Here is a 25080-nt window from a genome sequence, read left to right on the forward strand (position 1 = left end):
CAAGTCACTCCGCAGATTTCTACTAAGCTATTTTGTCTGTGCGCCAACACTTCCCTGAGACAGCGAGAAAGCAGGCTGTCCCTTTAATCTCATTCCCCCCAAGATCCCAGCATATTGATTTGCTCTGTGTCCGGTGAAATCTTGAGCCAGCCAGGAGTCACCTGGAAGCAATCTCTCATAAAACTAGCTCCTTAAAAGCTACAGACATTCACTTTGAAAGGCTCCAAATTGCCTCTCTCTTATTTTTCATAGGATAGGTGAATGGTAAATTGGCCCTTGGTAATCTAGCAGAAGGAGCCAGAAGACTCACAGGCTATCAAGAGAATATTATCCAGTCGCAGAAGCTCAGCTCTCTGCAGCCCACTCCCAAACTGGGACCTGCAGGGGTACCTGCCTTCCATAAGACAAAAAGATCAACCAGAGAGGCTTTGCTTTCACTCCCTGGAAGGTGGCAGAACTCACAGACAGTTCTAACCATTGTTGCACAGCTTTGATTCCGGTCATGGAAAGAGAAAGCCACCACGGAATTCCTTCTGCTAGAACTAGGCCACTTCTGAAGTGTCATGATATCTATAGCACCAGACATCTTTCCTCTCTTTTGTATCTGTTCTGCAGGGAGGGGGAAATGAGATCTCTTCTGCTTCCATGCAGTTTTCAAACAAGACACTTGTTTCTTGGCTAAAATTAACTCCATGCAAGTCCAAGAGATGCCCAATGAGACAGTCCCTCCAAACGGGTTCTGGTGGCTATTCATTGAGTGGGTATTGACCAGGAGATGCAATGGCTGACTTCTTTCTTTCACTCATCTACCTGATACAGAAAAAAATCTATCAGGCTCTGAAACATGGATCACATTCTCCAGAAATATGCAGATAAACAGGGAACAAATGAATGGCATGAGCTAATGAAGACTTAAGGATGACCCTGTCTGGAGAATCCTGGCAGGTGAGCAGGAAGCCAGGGGACTGGCACAAGGTGTATCTTTGATATGAAAGTTACTCCTGTTTGAAAGCCCTGACAGAAAAGCAAGGATGAAAACAATAAAGATAAGACTTTGGGATTGTGTACACATATGTGACAAGGGCATGCACATTGTTCAATACCTCCATTTCTCTTTTGGATTTGTTCCAGTGACCAGCAGGAGAGGGGATTCTCCATGGTTCACTCTGGCCAAATAAGTAACAATTGTGGGAGTGGTTTTGTACTCTGGGCACTTGTCCCCTGGGAAGTAGACTGGGATCCACCTATTCATTAAACACAGAGCACTGAATACCCATTGGATAGCGACATGGGTCAATCACACTCACTACCTTGGTTGGACTGGAACTGGGGTTGACCTAGATGTGAAAAGTTGCGTATCCTAGTTCCAGCCCCCCCAAACCATCTAGGGCTCTTTCCTTTGTAATTTGTTATTTTTAAGCATGTACCTAGATTCGTCTTCCTGGTTTGGGGTTTCAAACTTCTGCTTGTAATGATTGACACCAGCTTTCAAGTTACTTCCAAGGCTGGCAGATGTGGAAGGTGCTGGACAACATGCAGTTCCCTTCATCAGGGAAAGATGCATTGCTTTGGGCTACTGCAAAGTAGAACCTAAGAATTTTTGATTTGCTGCTTCCTCGTCAATCCACATGATGCTTAGTCACTCCCTTCAAACCACAAAAAAACACAATTTGGTTTCTTTATGTATAAAGCAGAGAGGATCCCAAGCCACACATTTCAGATCTGGATCCAAATTTGGGGCAGTTCAGATACGGAGTTTGGGTTTGGGCCTGGGCCTAACCCTCCTATAAAAATTGTTTGACTTCAGTTCTGGGAGACTTGGCTCCAAGTAAGTGAAGTACAGCTTGTGATTTGCAGCCTCCATCCCCAGTGGTTCTTCTGCCTTTGCTGGAAGTTCCCAGCTGTTGTATTTTTCAAAAGCACCATTTTGTTGTTGTGGCAGCTAATTTAATTGCTGCAATGAAGAGTACATGAGTTGCATGATGTTGCTGTAGCATCTCAATTCCTAAAGCAATAAAGTTAGAAGAATTGTGCTTTTTATTATCATGTCCTGTCCACACAGACACTTTGGCAATCAAATAATGCAAGGCTCTCAGGAATTAAAATTAAATCTCCTTGCATATGTCTGATTCTGAATGACTTCTTCTCAGTGAGACGATGCAGGATTTTGATTGTAGATCCATTGCCTTATGTCCTGTGCATAAATCAAAACACTTATACTAGTTTATGTCCTTCAGTAGACTTCATGATCACCCTGCATTGTGTGAAGATAATCTTGTGATTAAAGTACGGGACTGGGTTCAGTTCCTGCCTCTGTCACAGATTGCCTGTGTGGTCTTGGGCACATTACTCAATCTCTCTGTGCCTGTAAAATGAGGATAATAATACTCTGTTTATCTACTTAAATGTCCTTTTGAGGCAGGGACTAACTCTTATCACGTGGATGTGCAGCATTTAACATAATGAGGACCTGATCTTGATTGGGACCCCTAGGTGCTGTTGTAATACAAATAAGTAAATAATTATACTTTAGAAATGGCAGCATTTAGTAGCTGCTGGAAACAGTGTCATGGCTTAGGCTTTGATCAGCCAATGAGAATTTGTCCTAATTATAGGTTTCAGAGTAGCAGCCGTATTAGTCTGTATCCGCAAAAAGAACAGGAGTACTTGTGGCACCTTAGAGACTAAATTTGTTAGTCTCTAAGGTGCCACAAGTACTCCTGTTCTTTTTGTCCTAATTATGTCATGCTTCCAACCTCATGTTTCATTGGCTGACTGTACTGTCACTCAGTATCCTGCTGGAGCGGTTGGGTGCAGTTTCTGTGAAAGCTCAGAAGATTCTGGCCCCTGCATGCAGTTCTTATCAAGTTCTTATTAAAATTAATTGTTTTGTTTTTTCATATGGCTTCAAGTCTCTTAGCACTCTTCAGCCCTGGTGCAAGCAGGTGTGACTTCACTGAAATCAATGGAAGTTGCACCCATTTAAACATGAGCTGAATTTGGCCCTTAACTACTTTTGCTTCAGGTGCAAAACACATATAGTCCCAAAGTTCTAGACCTGGTCTACACTTAAGATTTAGGTGACATAGCTATGTTGGCCAGGGATCTGACAAATCCATGCCCCTGACTGACTATGTTGCCAATCTATGATGCCAATCTAATCCCTGGTGCAGACGCTAGCTACTATTGTCCGGGGAGATGGTGTGTCTACACTGACAGAAAACCCCCTTCCGGGGGTTAGGCTTCATCCACACTACGGGGTTGTTCTAGCATAGCTACAATGATGTAGCTATGTCAGTATTGTCCCCAGCATGAGCATTCAGCTCTGCTCAGCTGGATTTTCTATTGTGTCAGAATTACATCTCATGTCCTTTTCAGCAAGAATGAGATGTTAAAAGGGACACACATGCTAACCCTAACATTTACTTATTTAAAAGCAGGGGGCCTCTTAATGATGTTTACTGCTTCCTACCCCAGGATCTCATCATGCTGTACAATCATTAATGAATTTATCCCACAACCCTGAAGAGGAAACTGAAGCATGGGAAAGTGAAGTAATTTGTCCAAGGTGACACTGGACTTCTGTGGCAGATCCGGGAACACAGCTCAGATCTACTACATCCCAAGATAGTGCCTTATCCACAAGAACGTTCTGTCTCCCAGCTACATTCCAGCCCACAGAGACTGAAGTGGTATGCAGCAGGAAGAGGGATCCAGAAGTGCTGCATTGACCTTTGAGTCAAAGAGAACTTCATGTAGCAACAACATGCCATTGAGCCTGATGGAATCATAGAATCTCAGGGTTGGAAGGGACCTCAGGAGGTCATCTAGTCCAATCCCCTGCTCAAAGGTTTTAAAACTGGTTTTAAAACAGTCCTGAAATTGGCCCATAATATCTAGGAGCATGCATTCAAATAATCCAATTGATAAAAAGTACAACACAAGCATATGACACAGCTCGGTACAAAGAAAGTCTTTTATAAGCTAAACACTGAGGAGCCTTATTAGATTGTGAAATAGTCTCCCAAAGGAAGTGGTAGAAGTCCCATTACTTGGGACATTTAGAACCAGACTGGCCAATGCCCTGAAGTCTAGACTGTTGGGGTCAATTCTTCATTGGATTGATGATTTAATCATTCTTACCCATCAGTAATTCGTGTGATTAATAAAATCCTCTCTGGAAGCAGATGCCAAGGAGGAGGAGTGAGCATGGAGAGGAGATGGCACCTGTACTCAATTGCATTCATTTAATCAGTCCCTCACAGCCCATTCACAAGCCAAGGTGACACAAATGAGTTCATTTCCATGGCCTTCTGGGGTTAATTGGAAACAGCTCCTGGTCCCTGTAAAACATTAAGCTGGACTGCAAGTGATAATTGCTCACCTGCTGCACAGGCCTGTAAGGGCTGTGTACTAACTAGCACATGGGTTTTTATCACTTCCCTGTGACAGCAGTCTCTTTTCTGATATTACCCACAGCTTATGGGCATTCAGATTGGAAGAATGCCAGTTCTCTATCTTGAGCCAGGTTCTGGATCTCTCTCTAGTCCCTCTTGGGTATCCAGTGGGCCAGGAAAAACATCCTTAGAGTGCAGGGCTGACATAAGTGGCTTTATGCTATCCCCCCAGACCCCAAAACAGAAGTAGGATTGGGATCATGTTTGTAGTACTCAATGTTACAGGGATTCTGGGGCTGCAGAGCTGGCCAAAGGTGGATCTGAGCTGTAAGTGAGAGCAGTTCCTGCTACTACCCAGGATCCAGGCAGCAGGAAGGTGGCATAAAGCCACTTTTGCCCCACCTTCTTCTGGGCTATGCCTTCAGTACTGCATGTCTCAGGAGACACTCAGGGTATGTCTACACTATGAAATTGGGTCGATTTTATAGAAGTTGATTTTTAGAAATCGATTTTATACAGTCGATTGTGTATGTCCACACTAAGCGCATTAAGTCGGTGGAGTGTGCCCTTACTACCGTGGCTAACATTGACTTACGGAGCGGTGCAGTGTGGATAGCTATCCCACAGTTCCTACAGTCTCCGCTGCCCACTGGAATTCTGGGTTAAGCTCCCAGTGCCTGATGGGGCAAAAACATTGCCTCGGGTGGTTTTGGGTACATGTCATCAGTCACCCCTCCCTCTGTGAAAGCAACAGCAGACAATCGTTTCGTGCCTTTTTTCCGTGCAGACACTGTACCACGGCAAGCGTGCAGCCTGCTCAGCTCAGCTCACCGACACCACTGCTGTTGTGTCCTGGGTGCTGCTGGCAGCAGATGGTATAGGACTGCTAATTGTCGTCATACACCGCTTCCACTGCAACTCTGCTCTCCTGCTCTTGCCTCAATGGGAATTTCTCCATGTTGTCTGTCATAGGCTCCCGGGTATGTGTGTTCCTTGGGAAATGTGTGCGGTGCTAACTGTCATCCTCCACCGCTTCCACTGCAACTCTGCTCTCCTGCTCTCCTGGTGCCATGAATCCACCTTGCAGGTCCTCTCGTCGTTCTGTATAAATATATATTCTTGTGGTATCCGTCGTCATCCACCAATTCCACTGCAACTCTGCTTTCCTGCAGACACATACTACGGCAAGCATGAAGCCCACTCAGCTCACCGATGCTCTTGTGAGCATTGTAAACACCTCGTGTATTATCCTGCAGTATGTGCAGAACCTGCAAAAGCAGGCGAGGAGGCGGTGACAGTGCGAACACGATAGTGATGAGGACATGGACACAGACTTCTCTCAAAGCATGGGCCCTGGCAATTTGGACATCATGGTGGTAATCGGGCAGGTTCATGCCATTGAACGTCGATTCTGGGCCCGGGAAACAAGCACAGACTGGTGGGGCCACATAGTGTTGCAGGTCTGGGATCATTCCCAGTGGCTGCAAAACTTTTGCATACGTAAGGGCACTTTCATGGAACTTTGTGACTTGCTTTTCCCTGCCCTGAAGCGCAAGAATACCAAGATGAGAGCAGCCCTCACAGGTCACAAGCGAGTGGCGATAGTCCTGTGGAAGCTTGCAACGCCAGACAGCTACCGGTCAGTCGGGAATCAATTTGGAGTGGGTAAATCTACTGTGGGGGCTGCTGTGATCCAAGTAGCCAATCCAGCTTACCCCTTAATGCCATGGCTCATGAAGCCGTACACAGGCACCCTAGACAGTAGTCAGGAGCAGTTCAACTATAGGCTGAGCAAGTGCAGAATGGTGGTAGACTGTGCATTTAAACATTTAAAAGCTTGCTGGCACAGTTTAAGGACTAGGTTAGACCTCAGCAAAACCAATATTCTGATTGTTATTGCTGCTTGCTGTGTGCTCCACAGTATCTGTGAGAATAAGGGGGAGACGTTTATGGCGGGGTGGGAGGTTGAGGCAAATCACCTGGCGGCTGATTATGTGCAGCCAGACACCAGGGCAATTAGAAGAGCACAGCTAGGCACCCAGAGAAGCTTTGGAAACCAGTGTCATGACTGGCCAGGCTATGGTGTGACAGTTCTGTTTGTTTCTCCTTGATGAAAACCCGCCCCCTTGGTTCACTCTACTTCCCTGTAAGCCAACTGGCCTCCCCCCTTCGATCACTGATTTCAGAGGCAATAAAGTCATTATTGTTTCCAAATCATGCATTCTTTATTAATTCATCACACAAATAGGGGGGAAACTCGCAAGGTAGCCGTGGGTGAGGAGGGAAGCACCGGGTGGGGTGGTGGATGAGGGGAGGAGGGAAGGACAAGGCCACATTACAGTTCAAAACTTATTGAATGCCAGCCTTCTGTTGCTTGGGCAATCCTTTGGGGTGGAGTGGCTGGGTGCCCGTAGCCTCCCCCCTCCCTGCATTCTTGGGTGTCTGAGTGAGGAGGATATGGAACTTGGGGAGGAGAACAGGCAGTTATACAGGGGCTGCCGTGGCAGTCTGTGCTCCTGCTGCCTTTCCTGCAGCTCCACCAAACATCTGAACATGTCAGTTTGCTCCCCCATTAACCTCAGCATTGCATCCTGCCTCCTCTCACCGTGATCCTCCCTCCTCTCATCGCATTCATTTAACACTTTCTTGGATTCTGCCATTGTTTGCCTCCACCATTCTGCTGAACTCTTTCAGTGCAGGAGGACTGCGTGAGCTCTGAGAACATGTCGTCGCAAGTGCGTTTTTTTTGCCTTCTAATCTGCGCTAGCCTCTGGGATGGAGATGATAGGGGGAGCGTAGAAACATTTGCAGCTGCGGGAGGAAAAAATGGGAGAGTAGTATTTTAAAAGATACATTTTAGAGAACAAAGGGAAGACTATTTCACACTGAATCAAGCGATTCACATTACATAGCATATGTGCTTTTCATACAAGGTTGCATTTTGCCTCTTATATTGAGTGCCTGCCGATTTGATGTGAGACATCACACATGATCGGCTGGGCAACAGAACTTGACTTGCAAGCAGCCATGGTAAGGCAAAGGGTTTTGGCTTCTTCAACCTTCATAATATCTGGGAACAGTTTCAAACAGCAGGGCCCTCCTTTCCCATACCAAGCAAAGCCCGTTGAGCTGGCCATTTAAAAGGAGAGGCTGCAGTTTTAGGGTGAATGTACAGCACAATCTAACCACCCCTCCCCAATTCTCTGGGACGATCGCTTCACTGCCCCTCTACTGTGTGGCTAGTATCAGAGACGATCCCTGACAGCCAAACGTGAACAGCTCAGCATGAATGGGCCTCCCACCACCGTGTGGCTAACAGCAGGGATGATTTCTTTTCAGCCAAAGGCAAACAGCTCAGCAGGAACGGGCACCTCTGAATGTCCCCTTAAACAAATTTCCTGTATTTCAACCAGGTGACCATGAATGATATCACTCTCCTGAGGCTAACACAGAGAGATAAAGAACAGATGTTGCTTGAATGCCACCAAAGCCCGGGCCCATTCGCTGCAATGTTTTGTTCTGCAATGATTCCAGACTACTTGCTACTGGCTTGGCATGGTAAATTAATCATTAAACACGCTTGCTTTTAAACCCCGTATTATATTTACAAAGGTACACTCACCAGAGGTGCCTTCTCCGGCTTCATGGTCCGGGAACCTGCATTGGGAGGGTTGGGAGGGTATTGGTTTCAGAGTGATGAACAGTTCCTGGCTGCCAGGGAGAAGTGATTCTCCGCTTGCCTGCTGTGCACTATCCTCAATCTCCTCCTCATCTTCCTCATCCTCAAAATCCTCATCCCTGTTGCGTGAGACTCCCACTTTGCATTTGTCCACAGACAGTGGTGGGGTAGTGGTAGGGTCCACCCCTAGAACTGCATGCAGCTCATCATAGAACCGACATGTATGGGGCTCTGACCCAGAGCGACCGTTTGCATCCTTTGTTTTTTGCTGGCTTGCCTCAGCTCCTTAACTTTCAAGCGGCACCGCAGTGTGTCCCTGTTGTAGCCTCTGTCCACAATGCCCTTGGAGATTTTGGCAAATATACTGGCATTTTGTCTTTTGGAACAGAGTTCTGTCTGCACGGATTCTTCTCCCCATACAGCGAGCGATCAGATCCAGTACCTCCCATTTGGTCCATGCTGAAGCTCTTTTGCGATTCTGGGACTCCATGGTCACCTGTGCTGATGAGCTCTGCATGGTCACCTGTGCTGATCAGCTCGCCACGCTGGCCAAACAGGAAATAAAATTCAAAAGTTCGCAGGGCTTTTCCTATCTACCTGGCCAAAGCATCTGAGTTGAGAGCGCTGTCCAGAGCGGTCTCAATGGAGCACTCTGGGATAGCTCCCGGAGGTCGATACCATTGAATTGCATCCACACCACCCCAAATTTGACCCAGCGAGGTCGATTTTAGCACTAAACCCCTCACCGGGGAGGAGTACAGAAATCAGTTTTAAGAGCCCTTTAAGTCAACAAAACAGGCTTGGTTGTGTGGATGGGTGCAGGGTTAAATCAACCTAATGCTGCTAAATTCGACCTAAACTCATAGTATAGACCAGGGCTCACAATCTTGCCCCTTGCCGGGGAAAGGGAGTCAGAAGCTGGATATGATCTGTTCATCCACTTTTTCAAGCTTGAAATAAGATTTCATTAGAAAGCTAACATCCCCTCCATTGAAATGCTGAGCACCTGCCCTCTGCAATGTGAGAGGAAACAGAACCTTTGATTTCCACAGCCAGAATTGGCCACTCGCTGCCATAGAGGCAAATTGGGAATGTCTGAGTTTTTGGGGAATCAAAGAGACAGTTGACAGCAACAGAAATGTAACAGAAGAGAAGCAGCTTTGACTATGAGAGATCTTGATCAGAGCATCCTAGTGTGATCAGTAACTCAACCCTTGCTATGCACTGTTAAATGGCCACTGCATTCTACCCCTCAGGCAGTTGCAGTTGGTGGGTTGTGCTTCCTATTCATTCTCAGCCTTGCCTCAAGGGCATATGTGAAGCTTAATTATTTCATGTATGTAAATTGCTTTGAGATCCTCGGGTGAAAGTTGTTATACAAAACTGGCCTCTACTCTGCTTCTGGGAGCCAGCCTCCTAGTCCAGGTCCACAGCCTTGTGTTAGCAGAGCACTGTGCTAAAAATAGCTGTGGAGACATTGCAGCTTGGGCTGGAGCTTAAACTCCCCAACCTCCTTTCCCCCATCTCCCAGCTCTGACAATGTTTCCTCTGGGTGAAATTCACTTCTGCACAAGGTCTATGCACCATTTAACACCTATACATCACTAACACCCTATTTTGAGGTCTTAAATGGTTCATATATCTTGTGCTGGTCCTTTGCAGAGAGATGAACTTCACTGTCTGTCACTCTGGGACAGTCACTTAGGCCAAAGTATTGAAAGACAGGTGCCTAAATCAGATGGACCTGATTTTCAGAGGGGCTGAGCACTCATGACTCCATCTGAAGTCAATGAAATAACCCCAGGGATGAATTTGGCCACCTGCAAAGTCAGATCAGAAATCCCATGAAAGTAGGCTTTGACCCAGGAGATTCCCACCCCTTCTGCTTTTGGTTCCAGTTAGAAGTGCAAAAATAAAAAACCTCCCAGTTTTCTTCATGGCATTTTGTCACCCCAGTCCCAGCCAGGACCTGGCAGCTCAGAAATGAAACAACGCGTATCGAAATACTTCGAAACTTTTACACAGCACTGGTTTGACTTCAGCACTAGAAATGGGAAATAGTTCTGAGAGGAAGAAGATGTTCCTTGTTTTTCAGAACCACTCTGCCCACTTCCAGTGGATCATTCCTGGTGCCAGGCTCCCTCACATCCTGCCAGTCCTACAGCTTTTATCGCCTATTAGCCTCCTGCCAGTGCTACAGCTATTATTTTGCCAAGAAGGTCACCACTGCAATTCAGCTCCTTTGAAATGTACCTGGGAAAATACAGCTGACAGTTTACATGTGTGGGCCAAGAAGATGCTTTCCATCAGGCAGTCTTTCAAGGCGCTGTGGAAAATGGTGGATGTTTCCCTCTAAGGAAGGCATTGGAGAATATCACAGCAAAGGTATAAAGAAAAAATGAATGACCCATGGCTATGCACAGGTAGGAAGCATTTTATGGCCCATGAACCTCTCAGCAGTGATGAGTTTTTCAGGTGGTCTGACTGTTGGATGCCTGCTTTTGATGGATGATGTTAAGCACAGACATAATCACCATCTCTGTCTCAGAACCAGCCACTGAGACACTTTAAGGTTTTCCAAATGTTTCTCCAACAATAAAAGGAAATGTAAAGTTAATCAAATTGTCATGAGAGATCAGAGCCCAGCAAAGAGGGAGCAAGGCTGATGTCTGAAGTAAACGCACTAATAAAACAGACGGCTGCTCGCTGATCCCATCCATGCTTGGGTTTAATTTAAACAAGTTAACCATGAATGGGGTACTAGGGTACTGTCGAAAGCTATGAATGTACCAGCCACTTAAAGAAAGCAGAGGTGTGGTGGATCTTTAACCACATATGAATATTTTGCTTCAACCTTCAAGGTTCTACTAATATCTTTGTTGGCTTGTTCTGAGCCATTAGTTGTTCTGTTCAATTCTCCTCACCACCTGTGGTTATTTGCTGTCCCGTAGCACAGACAGAAGCTGAACTAGCCTAATCACTGATTCCTAATGGCTTTAGATCAACTGAGTGCAATGTTCTCAGCCAAATTGTTTCCAGCACCCTGAAACCTGTAAGATGGACTACAAGAGATCAAGGTCAGGTCACCACATTTCCTAGCTTTTCAATTAACCACTCATGACATCTTCTGGGGAGTTTGTGTGTGTGCACATGCCCAGCGTCAGCTGTAGCTGCTCTTTCGAGATCTCTTCCATCAGAAATCTGCTGCACTTGAAAATCCTGGGATGCTTCAGGAGTGAAATTAGCTGCAGCCACTTGTGCTGTGAGGGTGAATGAGATGGCGGGAGTGGGACACACTTGTTTAAGTGGTAGATGCAAAATAGTCATTATATTAGCATGATCTCATCTCCTGTCCTCTGTCTTGGCTTCAATCCGGGAATTTCTTTTCAAGACTACAGTTAAACCTTCCAAGGGATTTTGTTGCTTGGGAACTCAAGGCTTGACGGCCCTGGAGACTGAAGCCTTCTCTTAATTCTTGAGACAGGTACGGCACAGGCAGCTTTGATGGAAGCCTGCATTACTCCCACCCCACCATCTTGCATGCCTGGGATCATTTTGTTTGTAATGTGGACATATTACACTAGACCCTGATAACTCATTTCACACACAGCCCACTCAACCACCATCATGTGGCAATGAAGTTCAATCACTGTTACATCCAGACAGCGGTCATACTAGCGACCTAGGGATGAGAAGCTCTGTAACCCATTACTTATCCCCCAAACCAGCCAGCCCCTGTTGCATTTTGTTCTGGTTGAAGTCAATCAATAGGCAGAAGTGCTCTGTGTTTTCCTGATGTCTTTCATTACATACCACCTTGCAAGTGTTGGTTCTGCTGCAGGGCAGCAAGAAGGTCAGGACAGGCAGACAGGGTGGCCGGGGGTTCAGCGTGAACCCCGTGGGCCAAACAGATGAAGCAACTGAACACGCTGCTTCCCTTTGTGCCCTGCAGCAGCCTGGATCTGTGGGCACAAAGCTCTCTCTCTGTATCTTTTAAAGTGACCCTTGCTCACTTGCCTTTTCGCTCTTATTCGGCTCTGCAGTTCCTTCCTTTATCAGATTAGCTTTAATTAGTGAAATCAGAATCACATGGAGTGAGGCGGAAATGCTCCAAACGCCAGAGACTGATTTCCATCAAAGAAAGAGTGATGTGTGCATGTGAAAGGGATTGTCGTAGCATCTTGTGTGTAAAATTGTGTAAGAGTATGTGAAAATGTAGGGAGAAGGTAATAACTGTCTATGTTTATGAGACTGTCTACAGAGTTGGATATACACAAGCTAAAGCCAGATACGATGGTCACTGATCTGGGTATATTTGCAGAATTCAGAAATTATCCTTGTAACCTTCTTTTACAGGCAGTGTGGACCAATGGACTTTGACTTAGGACACCTCCATTCTATTCCTGGCTCTGCCATTAACATGTTTGTCATGTCTATTTAGACTGTGAACTCTCAGTGGGCAGAGACTGTCTCTTATTAGGTGTATACAGTGCCTGGCACTGCTACAGTGATAGAAATAAATATATTTATTTTGAATTTTGGGATCCCTCTGGGACTCAGAGCCCCATGGGAAGGGAATTCCTTGCATTGCATTTCCTTCTCCCCTCCAACTGAAATCCCTACCCTACCCGCCACAAATGTCACCCACCCAGCTAGCAAAGGAGCATCACTTCTGATTTCTGGAGGGAGCTGAGTCAAGTTCTCTGTGCCTACAGGAAAGTCACCACAACATGATGCCGTTGAGAGAATGGGGGAATAAAGGTGAAAAAGAGACAAGAAGGTCTAAATGAGGAACGAACACTTGTAAAGAGCTTTGGAGAGGAGCAGTGGTGAAGAATTTAAGGTAAAGAAGAAGAATATAAGAGTAGGGAAGTACCCAGAAGTTCAGCCTTGCGCATAGCATCCATTATAGAAGCAGAATAGCTCAAGAGGGAGGACCTGACTAGATGAAGAGGAAGTGAATCTGAAATCATTCACAAATAATTTGCCTTCGCCAAGGTAAGGAAGGACAATTACAACATCCCACTTAGAGTGTTAGCTGAGGATGTAGTGCCTGAACATGCATGCTTTTACCAAAGAGGGCTGAAGCCAGCAGGAAAGTGCAGAAGATACGGAAAGGGCCTTTGGCAAACAAATGGAGCATTGTATCTTTGGTACCACTGAAGGGGAACAGATAAGGAATTATGTACTAGGGATTCAGAAATCCTGGGTTCCAGTCTCAGCACTGCCCTCCACTTGCTATGTGGCCCTGGAAAAGTCACTTCCCCATCCTTACAATAATAGTCTTTACCCACCTCCATAAAGCACTTTGAGATGTGCAGTATTTGGAATTTCATACAAAGAACTTCCTGAAGTGCAGTGGGCCCGATCCTTAGTTAGTGTAAATCAGTGTAACTCCATTGACTTTACAGTGCTTAGCACTGTGTAGTCCACAGAGGGAATCTGGAATCTGGACAATCTAAATTAAGTTACCACAAGGGATTTCTACTGACTTAATTGTTACTATGTTGATTTACACCAGCTAAAGGTCTGGTCCATTTTCTGATCTAACTCTTTACCAGGCAGGGCTGCTTGCAAAGCAGTGTGAGCTAGTGAAATTGCAAGTCATGGTGCAAAACTGATCAGCAACATCGAGATAGGTAAGCAATGTCTGACTATGTGGGAGTGAAAGAGCTTTATATAGTATTAGCAGGTCTTTATTCATTTTAAGCTAGTGACAGACCACAAATCTCTGTGACAACTAACAAAGAATAAGGTGCCTCTTAGAAGACAGAGAAGGCTCATATGTTGAATAAGATTTATACATACTAGACAGTATACTGTGCCTAATCAAGGCCTGTACACCATCCAGGTCCTCTCGTTGCTCAGGAAGAAAGAGAAGCATATGTGAGTGCAGTTGTGGGTGACTTGTAAGACTTGCCATGGAAATTAAAGTTGATTAGAACAGTGGTTCTCAACCAGGGGTACATGTACCCCTGCGGGTACACAGAGGTCTTCCAGCTGATGCATCAACTCATCTAGATATTTGCCTAATTTTACAACAGGCTACATAAAAAGCACTAGCAAAGTCAGTACAAACTAAAATTTCATACAGACAATGACTTGTTTATATTACTCTATATACTATACACTGAAATATAAGTACAATATTTATATTCCAAGTGATTTATTTTATTATTATATGGTAAAAATGAGAAAGTAACCAATTTTTCAGTACTTGTGGCTGTGAGACTTGTGTATTTTTGTACTTTTGTAAGCAAGTAGTTTTAAAGTGAGATGAAACTTGCGGGTACGCAAGACAAATCAGCCTCCTGCAAGGGGTACAGTGGTCTGGAAAGATTGAGAGTCACTGGATTAGAACATCCCCCACTACTGATGCACAATGGCAATGGCATCCAAGCCCATTGGATCTCGCTCCATCCACAACTTTCCTCACACTGTTCATTCCCTTGTCTCCAGCTGTACTTTCAGTATCTCATCCTGGGTGACCTGCAGCTGGCTCAAACTCAACATGCTACAAACTGAGCTCCTTATCTTACTTCCTCACTCTTCTCTTCTCTTTCTCCATTGATAATTCCACTATCTTCTCTGTCTCCCAGGCTCACAACTTTGAAGCATATACTGCTCCCCTCTCTCTGATTCTGACATCCAGTTAGTCATTCATTCTTCCTTTAAAGCATCACTCAGATCCATCCTTTCCACTCCATCCTGATGCTCGAATGTTTGTCTGTGCTGGAGTAGTGGTGGTTCTAGATAAGGAAGGGAAAGAGTTTTTTTTTAAAGTTCAAACATCTGTTTAATTGCAAGTTGAACATAAGAGCGGCCATACTGGATCAGATCAATGGTCCATCTAGCCTAGTATCCTGTCTTCTCACAATGACCTGTGCCAGATGCTTTAGGGGGAATGAACAGAACAGGGCAATTATCAAGTGATCCATTCCTCTGTTTTCCAATCCCACTTTCTGGCAACCAGAGGCTTATGGACACCCAGAGTGTGGGCTTGCATCCCTGTCCATCTTGGCTAGCATCCATTGATGGACCTATCCTCCATGAGATTGTCTAATTCTTTTTTTAGCCCAGTTATACTTTTGGCCTTCATGGCATCCCTTGGCAATGAGTTCTACAGGCTGACTGTGTGTTGTATGAAGAAGTACTTCCTTATGTTTGTTTTAAACCTGCAGCCTATAAATTCACTGGGTGACCTCTGGTTCTTGTGTTAGGTGAAGGGGTAAATAACACTTCCTTATTCACTTTCTCCACACCATTCACAATTTTATAGACCTTTATCATATCCCCCTTAGTCATCTCTTTTCTAAGCTGAACAGTCCCAGTCTGTTTAATCTCTCCTGAAATGGGAGCTCTTCTCTATCGCTAATTATTTTTGTTGCCTTTCTCTGTACTTTTTCAAATTCTAATATATCTTTTTTGAGATGGGGCAACCAGAACAGCATGCAGTATTCAATGTGTGGGTGTATCATAGATTTATATAGAGGCATTATGATATTTTGTGTCTTATTAGTTATTCCTTTCATAATGGTTCCTAACATTCTATTTTAATTTTTTGACTGCTACTGCACATTGAGCAGATGTTTTCAGAGAACTATTCACATGCTTTTAATGATTCTGGCCAACAAAAGGTGGCAGAAGTTAAAACAATCTGGGCCTGATTCCCCCAAAGCCCACTGAAATTAAAAGCAAGACACAATAAGTGGATTTTGATGGGCAGCTGTAGTGCGCAGGAATGGGGTAGTATACCTTTAAATAATTTGAAAAAGCAGCAAAGAGTCCTGTATTGGACGTATTGGAGCATGAGCTTTCGTGGGTGAATACCCACTTCGTCGGATGCCATTCACCCACAAAAGCTCATGCTCCAAAACGTCTGTTAGTCTATAAGGTGCCACAGGACTCTTTGCTGCTTTTACAGATCCAGACTAACACGGCTACCCCTCTGATACTTTAAATAATTTGTGAGTCTTCTTATGGCCCTCACTGTCATCTTTGTTTCAGAAGCCACCAGAACCCTGCCAGAGCAGCAGGATGTGTTTGTAACGAGGCTCTGCACATTATGCATGTTCAGTAAACACCATTATTTGGACTGCCCTGTGCCTGTGTGTTTCTTTCCTATGTCTTATAAAGAGCAAAAGACAACAGCAGCCCATTAAACAAAGGAGAAACCCACTCACTCATCTCCAGCCTTTATATAATGGTGGATTTTCTCCCTGTAACCTGAGCATCATTAAGCTCCTTAAGAACAGAGATTTTCAATGATAGTGCTTCCCCCATTGCACAGGCCCATGACCCCTACGATGCCCCACTCCATGAGAATGGATCCCAGGCCTCTCACAGATGCATCCCATATAACAGCATAGCAAACAGCCGCTAGGCCCCTAGAGAAATCAGTCCCAGATGTGCAGTTGACAGAGCCTTCCTTCAGAGGAAATGTGACCTCAGGTGAGATCCAGTTAAGGAGAAGTCAAAGATGTTCATATACTGGTGAACCAAAGTGACTGTCTCAAGTGCCTTGATGATCTCTTGTCATAGTTGTTACAATCTGATCCTCTTTGACCTCCCTATTTCTCATTTCACTTCCCTCGAGTCTAGCCTATGCAAAACATTGCTCTAAAAATCAGCTTTCTCTGCTCAGAGCATGTCACCCTTATATGAATCCATTTGCTGATTTCTTTTCCCCATACTTTCATACATCTGGGTCTCATTCATCCTTGGGACTCTGTACAGCTCCATTCCTCTATATCTATGGCTAACTCTACACTACAAAATTATGTCAGCCTAAGTTACATCGACATACAGCCACCACAGTAATTAAATCACTTTTGCATGTCCACACTATGCTTCTTGTGTCAGTGGAGCACATCCTCGTCAGGAGCGTTTGCACTGATTTAACTGTCAGTGTGGGACGGCTTCTGAAAGGCGGCAACAGTTGATGTAAGTGACGTAGTGTCTCCCCTGACACTGCGTCGACCTAACTACATTGACATTGTCTCTATGCCTCTCATGGAGGAGGAGTTATTATCTCGGGATAGCAGGTGAGTTACATCAGTGAAAGCCACATTTTAGTGCAGATGCTTACAGAGTTAGGTTGACATATATCGACCTAACTCTGTAGTGTAGACCAGGCCTTAGTATTCATATATTCCTACCCCTTCCTCCCTGCCCTTCCTTTCATTCCTGGGCAGAGTCCTTTCACACTTGGGCAGAGTCCTTTCACTTCCTAATGCTTCCTCTGTATCCTTCTCCCACCCTTTGTCTTTGTGTTGCCCTAATGCTTAAAGCCATCTTCCACTTCTTGTGCATCAAATGGCTTCCCTCACTCTATTCGGATCTCTCTTTACCACACTTCTGCCCAGAAGAATTTCAACAATAATATGCTGAAGCATAATTTTTATTTTTTAAGATGTGCATGGTTTTGAGATTGAAACTTTATCATATGGTTTCCTGATGTATTATACATCTGAACAGTACCATCTGCTTAATTTATATTGTCCAGGCTCCGTGTCTCCTTCTACGAGCTGTACAGCACTCAGTAAATAATACTCAGAGCTGCATGTATTCTGTGATTCCGCAGCTGTAGAACTTGCTAGAACTTTGACCTAGAATCTATATTTTCTCTTTAAAACAAATGACATCTCTGGATTCTTTGGTTGTGAAGATAACCATCAAAATGTGTATTAAGTATAAACTGAAGCATGGAATAGGGATCCCTTGCCAGGATCATCTGAATGTATCTCATGTAATCAATTCCCTGCCATTGCAGAGTCCTTGGGCATTGGTACACCTTGGTCTCCCCTGTTCTCTGCCTGTGGCACACACTAGTTTAATCTCTTCTGAGGGCTTTAATGCTTTGGCCTAATTCTGGTAGATGGGCTTGGCGTGGTTGCAGCTGGGTAGTGTTGAGTGGCCTGTGATGTATAGGAAGTCTGACAAGGTGAGCTGGTGATCCCTTCTGGTCTTAAACTCTGACTCAGTGATGTCAGTTTGATGAAAAAACAAACAAACAAACAAAAAAACCAGAGCTGAGAGGTGTAACCCACCCCATTTATCCCAGTGACAAAGGGGGGTTAACTTGAAACCTGAAAACAAATTAAATGTTGTCATTGTTAATTATTTCACTGCCCCTCATTTTACCAGAAACATCTAGCTAATGAGTTTTGTCCCACAATCCCAAACTGTTCCCCCACATCCTCATATACTAAAAGGCCCAACTGCCCCATGCATACAACTAAACTCTCCAGTTTACACCCTGATAGCTTCAGCAATGTCATTATACATTGTTAGTACAAGAATCTGTGGTACTCTGTAAATTTAAAGGCAAAGTAAAAGAAATGCAATTTAATAGACAAATAAATAGCATGAGGGATATTGTACTAACTGTGTATTTTAATTACCCTATGATGCTCCAGGTTTCCCACAATTGCCTCTAATGCGATATGCAAATTAAGGCCCATACCACAGAATTTAGTTTGTTACAAAACACATAATAAAGAGAAGAAACGGTTGGTCCAATTGCATACTGTGTATAGCATTCCTGGCTTGTGACTTCTATGCTATGGAAAGCCAGCTGTTTGCAGCTGAGGGTCTGGTTACTGATGGCAATTGTATCCCAATCTCTTAAGGATGAGATAGTGGAGAGGATGGGCAGAGTTGCACTGGTTGAACTTGGGTTGTTTTCACTATTAAAAAAAAAAGTGAATTTTACATAGAACTAGCTCTCAATATGAAATCCTAGTGGAGAAAGGCACAGGGAAATTTTACCTCAAGGTAGCTAGTCAAGACAAACACCAGGGATGGGGTATAAAGTTGATCTCAACTAGCTACCTCAAGGTCTCCACTGGACTTTTACACCAAGAGAACTTTCTCCATGCAAAGCACACCTTTTTACAGGGATGACAAAGGGTATGTCTACACTATGCTGGCCTAGCTACGGCAAGGGGCTCATTGGTTTGTGTATCCCAACAACAGTAGCTAGGTCAATGGAAGGATTTTTACATTATCCTAGCTGCCACCTGGTCTACACTTACAGGTTAGGGCGACATAGCTACAGGTCTCAGAGGTGTGAAAATTCACACCTTTGAGAACCGTAGCTAAGCCAACCTAACTCCCACAGTAGACACGGCTAGGTTGATGGAAGAATTTTTCCATCAACCTAGCTACTGCCGCTCAGAAGTGGATTACCTATAGTAATGGAAAGCCCCCTCCCCTGGGTGTAGGAAATGTCTACACTATGGCACTACAGTGGCATAGCTGTGTTGCTGGAGTGTCTGTAGCATAGATATGGCATGGGGCTGGGGGTTAGGTCAACATATCTACATTGCTCAGGGGTATGGATTTTTCACACTTCACAGTGATGTCAGTAAATTGACCTACATTTTAAGTACAGACCAGGCCAAAGCCTTATGGTGGGATTTTCAAACTGATTTAGTTAAACTGGTATAAAAAGTTGTGTGGATGCTCTCTTATTTTGGTTTATTTTGACTGAATTTAAGTTGATTATGAATAAGTTTCAGCTAAACCAAAATAAGATTGTCCATTCAGGGGTTTCCACTAGTTTTGCTGAACTAGTGCAAGTTTGTGTGTTGAAAAGAGCAATGGATGATGGGCATCAAGCTGTTTTGGGAGAGATTGTGAATGTCAGTGTAGTAGCCCAGCAGAGAGCAGGGCATAAGACACAAGGTGAAATCCTGTGAGTCCTGCAGAACACCATGATTCTAAAAAAACATTCAAAGGGCCTTGGTAACAAATAGCACTGGACTTGGGTGTAGAAAAAAGGTAATTCTCCACCCCCCTCCTAAGATAGTGAATTCTTTTGACCAGCTCTACCATCTTCTAAACAAAAATGTTTCAGCAGAATTATAGTCTCATTTGAAATTCCTGATTCTTTGCTGAAAAAGTGATTTTTTAAAAACTCTTTAATAAACAAAAATATGTTCAATGTTTTGGTAAAACAATGTTCACATTCTGAAAACTGAATTTTTTTCAAGGTTTAGTTTTTCAACCAAAACCAGGAATTTTTTGATGAACAAAATGGAATTTTCTCTCAAAAACCTGGCAGTTTTCAACCAACTCTAGAAAAAGCCCCTACAGAAGAGCTATTGATTATTTTTCTAACTTTGTGAAAGTGCTGTATGTCACTAGCATAGCAAAGCACTAAAGAGTAAAACCCTCACCATGCCGGAGGAAACAGTTACTGACAATGGGCCACAGTTTACTAATTTAGAATTCCTAGCATTTGGGATGCTCTGATTTTAAATGTTTTACTTCCAGCCCTGACCACCCATGAAGGAACTGACAAAGAGAAAGGACAGTAGATTTTGCTAAAAAGAATTCTGCAACAAAAGGACCCTTTATTAGCTTTGCTGAGTTATAGGGTAACTCTTATGTCAGTTACCAGCATAAGTCCAGCACAGCAGCTTGTGGGTCAGAAGATCAGAACAAAAGTACCAACTCTAGAGGTAAATCTTCATCATAACTTGAACAATATAAGGCTGAGAAATACCAAATCCAAGAGATCTTTAGTTTTCTTTTTGACCACTGGAGTAGGCGATCCAGTCCCCATAAAATCTAGATAAGAAAAATATTAGACAGCACCAGCCATTCAACATTGGTCACGTTTGCCTGTCAAATCTGGCATCATCCAAATAGATCAAGATGCTCAGTATAGAAGAAATGGCATCTTCACTTGGAGCTTCAAACCTAGTAGAATTATCCTGTGATCCCTACTACAACCCTAGGTGGAAGAATGTAATTCCAGTGAAAAGAGTCATTGATCTACTGAAAATGACTTCACATGTTTGGGACTGAATCCTATTGAATTGTCTGCCCAAACCTTTTGCATCAGGGGCTATGGATATGGTTAAGATGGTACAATTTTGATGCTTTTAATCCTCAGCAGAGTCTGTTCTAGAAGACAAAGGCAGCAATGTGTGTGTGTCGGGGGGGGGGGGGAGGAGTCTTATCACAGGTTACTGAAGGGTGTTTTTTTAAAGGAGGGAGGGGTGGGGAAGGAGATGTGAAGAAAATATCTTAACTATTCCTTTAAAGTCAGGCAGGAAATAGAGAGGAGAGGTTAGAGAGCTGTAGCGAAAGCAGTTCTGTGGCACAGCTGTCTGTCCCTACTTCCATTAAAGTCCCTCTCATGTTGAAGAAGAGCAAGAAATAGAAAATCTGAAGAAATCAGCATTCTATTATGAAGATGCGCTGGTCACTCATTTGTTAAGATGGGGTTTAGATCCGCACCTAAAGCAGAATAAAGTTCTCCCTATTTCATACTTTAGCTAATGATCATGGTCTTATGTAACTTGCTCTTTGGGGGATGATTTAATCTTCAATAATGTATTTGTGGTTGAGGATTTGCAGAGGAAACATGTAAAAATTAGCTCATTTTGAAGTGTTCCTGGAGATGAACATTTTTTTAGACTGCTCCAGCTAAAGAATGATAGCCCCCACACATTCCAAATCTCACATGTGTATTCCCATTTATTTTATTATTATATGGTAAAAATGAGAAAGTAACCAATTTTTCAGTACTTGTGGCTGTGAGACTTGTGTATTTTTTGTACTTTTGTAAGCAAGTAGTTTTAAAGTGAGGTGAAACTTGCGGGTACGCAAGACAAATCAGCCTCCTGCAAGGGGTACAGTAGTCTGGAAAGATTGAGAGTCACTGGCCACATTTTATATTTTAAACTTCAATCTGAATGAGTTATTAGAAGGACCACAACCAGGACGTGGGCAGTTGGACTGAACACTCGGAGCCATAGGGGTAGCCAGGCCTGGAGGTTAGAGCAGAGCTGAACTGAAATCAAGAATCAGCACCACAGGATGCCAGGGGGCCTAATTGAGAGCAAAGGCAAGAGTCAGTGCCAAGGATCAGAAACTGACAGCCAGAACCAATGGGTGAGCCAGAGATGCAAAGCCAGGGGTCAGAGCCCAAAGTGTTAAGGATGGAGAAGGGCAGGCACTGAAGCATACACAAGCGCAGTCTGGACAGGAGCAGGCACAGGAAGCAGGACCAAGAGCAGCAGCCAGCGACCTCTGGCTGTTGTTGGCTTAAGTAGTGTAGTAAACTCTGCCCCTTCACCAGTCAGGAAGTGCAATCAGTCAGTCAGGCAGCCCCTGCCGGGATCAGCTATGCCCAGCGTGTTGCTAGTGCTGCAGCTGGCTCCCTGATAGTTATTCACCTTATTTCCTCTAAGCTATCCACAACAAAGAGTCAATGGAACAAACAGTTGACTTAAGTTTCACCAGCTACTTCCACTCTCTGACAGTGCCTCACTGACTCACTAGCTGTGCCCAGCACATACTGCTCCACTACCCTAGACCCTGGAGGCAACACAAATTTAGCACCAAGCTCATATTTTTCTCACCTAGAAATAACACTGTGTAGACTGCACCACTACACATTTGTCTGTAAGTGTTTTTCCATATGAGATCAGAGTTTGGATCATGCATGTGTGTGACTGTGAGGAACTGGACACATGCATTGTGATTGGTTATCTCTGAGAATGGAAAGAGATTGTGTTGTGAAGCAAAGTGTGTTGAGTAGTATAAGTATGTACAAATATGTTATTTGGGTGGTAAGGCATACAGGTCAAAGCTGATGTGGAGGGAGATCTCTTTCTTAACAATTGACATTGATATGGAATTCACTTCGGTAACCATAACTGTAAGTTAACAAAGGGGTGTGTGTGAGAGAGAGAGAATTCAGAGGTTGGGTGCTCAGCACTTTATGAAAATCAGGCCCCTTTGTTTCTAGTTGGACACCCAAAAATTGAGGCATCCAAAATAACTATTACTTTTGAAAATCTTCACCTATATTGTTGTTTTAGTTCTGGTCTACAGAGTGGAGCCTTCTGTTTACTCACATAATGGGTACAGTTTAAGTGGTGTAGTGCAAGCTTCCATCCTTCTGTCCAGGCTACAGGGCTAACCCCTGATCTGATGGGCTCCTTTCTAGGTATGAGAAGGTCTTCACTTTCTACGGCTCATCGAGTCTTTGAGTCTGCTGAGGCAGGAAAAAGGGAGACAATGCAACTTATGTTGGTTCTTGTTCTGTGGACATCTAACAAGTAATGCATTGAGATAAGGACACTGCTGTAATGCACTGAGATCTATCAAACTGACTTTAGATGGGACCTCAAACAGTCATCAGTTGGTAACAACTTTGGAAACTAGCAACTGGAGCTGAAATTAAACCATGAGCTAGGGATGCAAAAGACTCAGTATCCCATTAGACTTTGGTCTAATTTTGATTGTTGGGTTTAGTGTGTGGGTGGCGTTGTGTGTCATATGATTTGCAGAAGGTCAAACTAAATGGTCCCTTCTGGCTTTAAGCTCTATGACTTATGACAATGATCAGGGAATTAGTCCTCCTTTGTGAACATCTCAGTCCTCTTTTGTGAACGTCTTTTCTAGACAACCATTATCCCTGTACATGAATCATAAGAATATCATTGGCTAACTAAGATTAAAATGTATACGGAGCAGCAATCCTCATGTTTTAGGTCATAAACCACCTCTAGCTGTCCAGGGTTAGGAAGAAACTTCTCCCAGAACATATTATTGCCCAGCTGTCTTTTGTGGGGGTTGTCTACCATTCACAAGGTAATCTGTGGTGGGTCACTACCAGAGACAGGATACTGAACTGGATGGACCATGCTCTGGTCAGAAGTGGCAATTCCTATGTTTCTATTTTGATATTTGTTCTGGTTCCAGCTGATAAAAGCTGATCACTTGTTTACCACTGCTCCCACTGTTACCAAAACAGGCTTTTCTGCGTCAAAAAGAGGAAAGATGGGGAAGGAAATTATGGATTATTCATTGAATTCAATTAAAAGAGGATAGGGAAGGGTATTTCAATTAAAAAGAAGAGAAAAGCCTTCAGAAAAGAATACCAAATGGCAGTTGTACAAAGGCCGATCCTGTTGTCAGTCTGAGCCTCAAAAAAAAGAATAATCCACTCTGTGGTGCCTGGGAGGAACATTTAATATTCTTCTATGGAAGCAGCACTGCTTGTACAATTCCATCCCTGTTCATTGGAGATTTATTACTCAAGCAAATCAGTTCCACTTCACATCCCGTTCGCTTGCAAGACATGGAGATCTGCTTCAGCATTACGTAAATGGAGGCACACAAAAGTATTCTAAAGATAAATATTATGCCTCAAGAGGGCTACTAGGGGAAGGGTCTTTGTGTGGACAGGCTCAGAGCAGCATGGCATTCCCTAAAGAAGAAAGGGAGTTGGCATATTTTTACATACACAGTTTTCTGGGACTGTCTGCTGTTTGGTGCCCAGATCCCAAAGCAAATTCTACTATTGATAGTACAGTCTCCTATCCAGCAGCTGGACTTGCTGTGTGTGTACATCCTACTTTCCTGCAGTCAAGACTTGAACTGAGATTGTTGTGGCCTGTAGTGAACAGCTCTGTCAGGTAAGCCAAAAAGGAATCTCCTCATGGTCAAGACTGTAAAGACTTGTCTGGTCTCTGCTCTGAGCTCCAGCCTGCCCTGGCTGAGCTGGTAAGAGCCATATTAAGCCAGTGTCATCTGGGCATCACTCCTGGTGTATTTTACACTGTCACTATTATGGTCTGAATTGCAGTTTAACCCAACAATACATGAAAATGATCACCATCTATACTGCACCATCCTGTGGGTGTTCCTTCCCCACCTCCTGCATGAACTGTATATAATCTCTCTGGGCCAGCCCACAACACTTTGGCACCTGAGCCGGGGAGCTCAAATGATGCCCCCATGCTCCCTCGCAAACACAGTTTTCTACACTCTGGGTCCTATTGCCCCCTCCCCCTCCGTCTGGCACCTGAGGAGGCTGTTTCAGTTCACTTCATGGTAAGGCCAGCCCTGTAATCTCTATCCAGGAAGGACCTTGAAACATTCACTAGGATGTTATATGCTGTGTCTTTAAGATAGGTCTGGAGATCCTTCCTTGTCTCAAAACCAAGAGAGCTCAGGAGAGTTCTTGAATCAGTGTTG

This window comes from Mauremys mutica, chromosome 4 (genome assembly GCF_020497125.1).
Source record: "Mauremys mutica isolate MM-2020 ecotype Southern chromosome 4, ASM2049712v1, whole genome shotgun sequence".
NCBI lineage: Eukaryota > Metazoa > Chordata > Testudines > Geoemydidae > Mauremys > Mauremys mutica.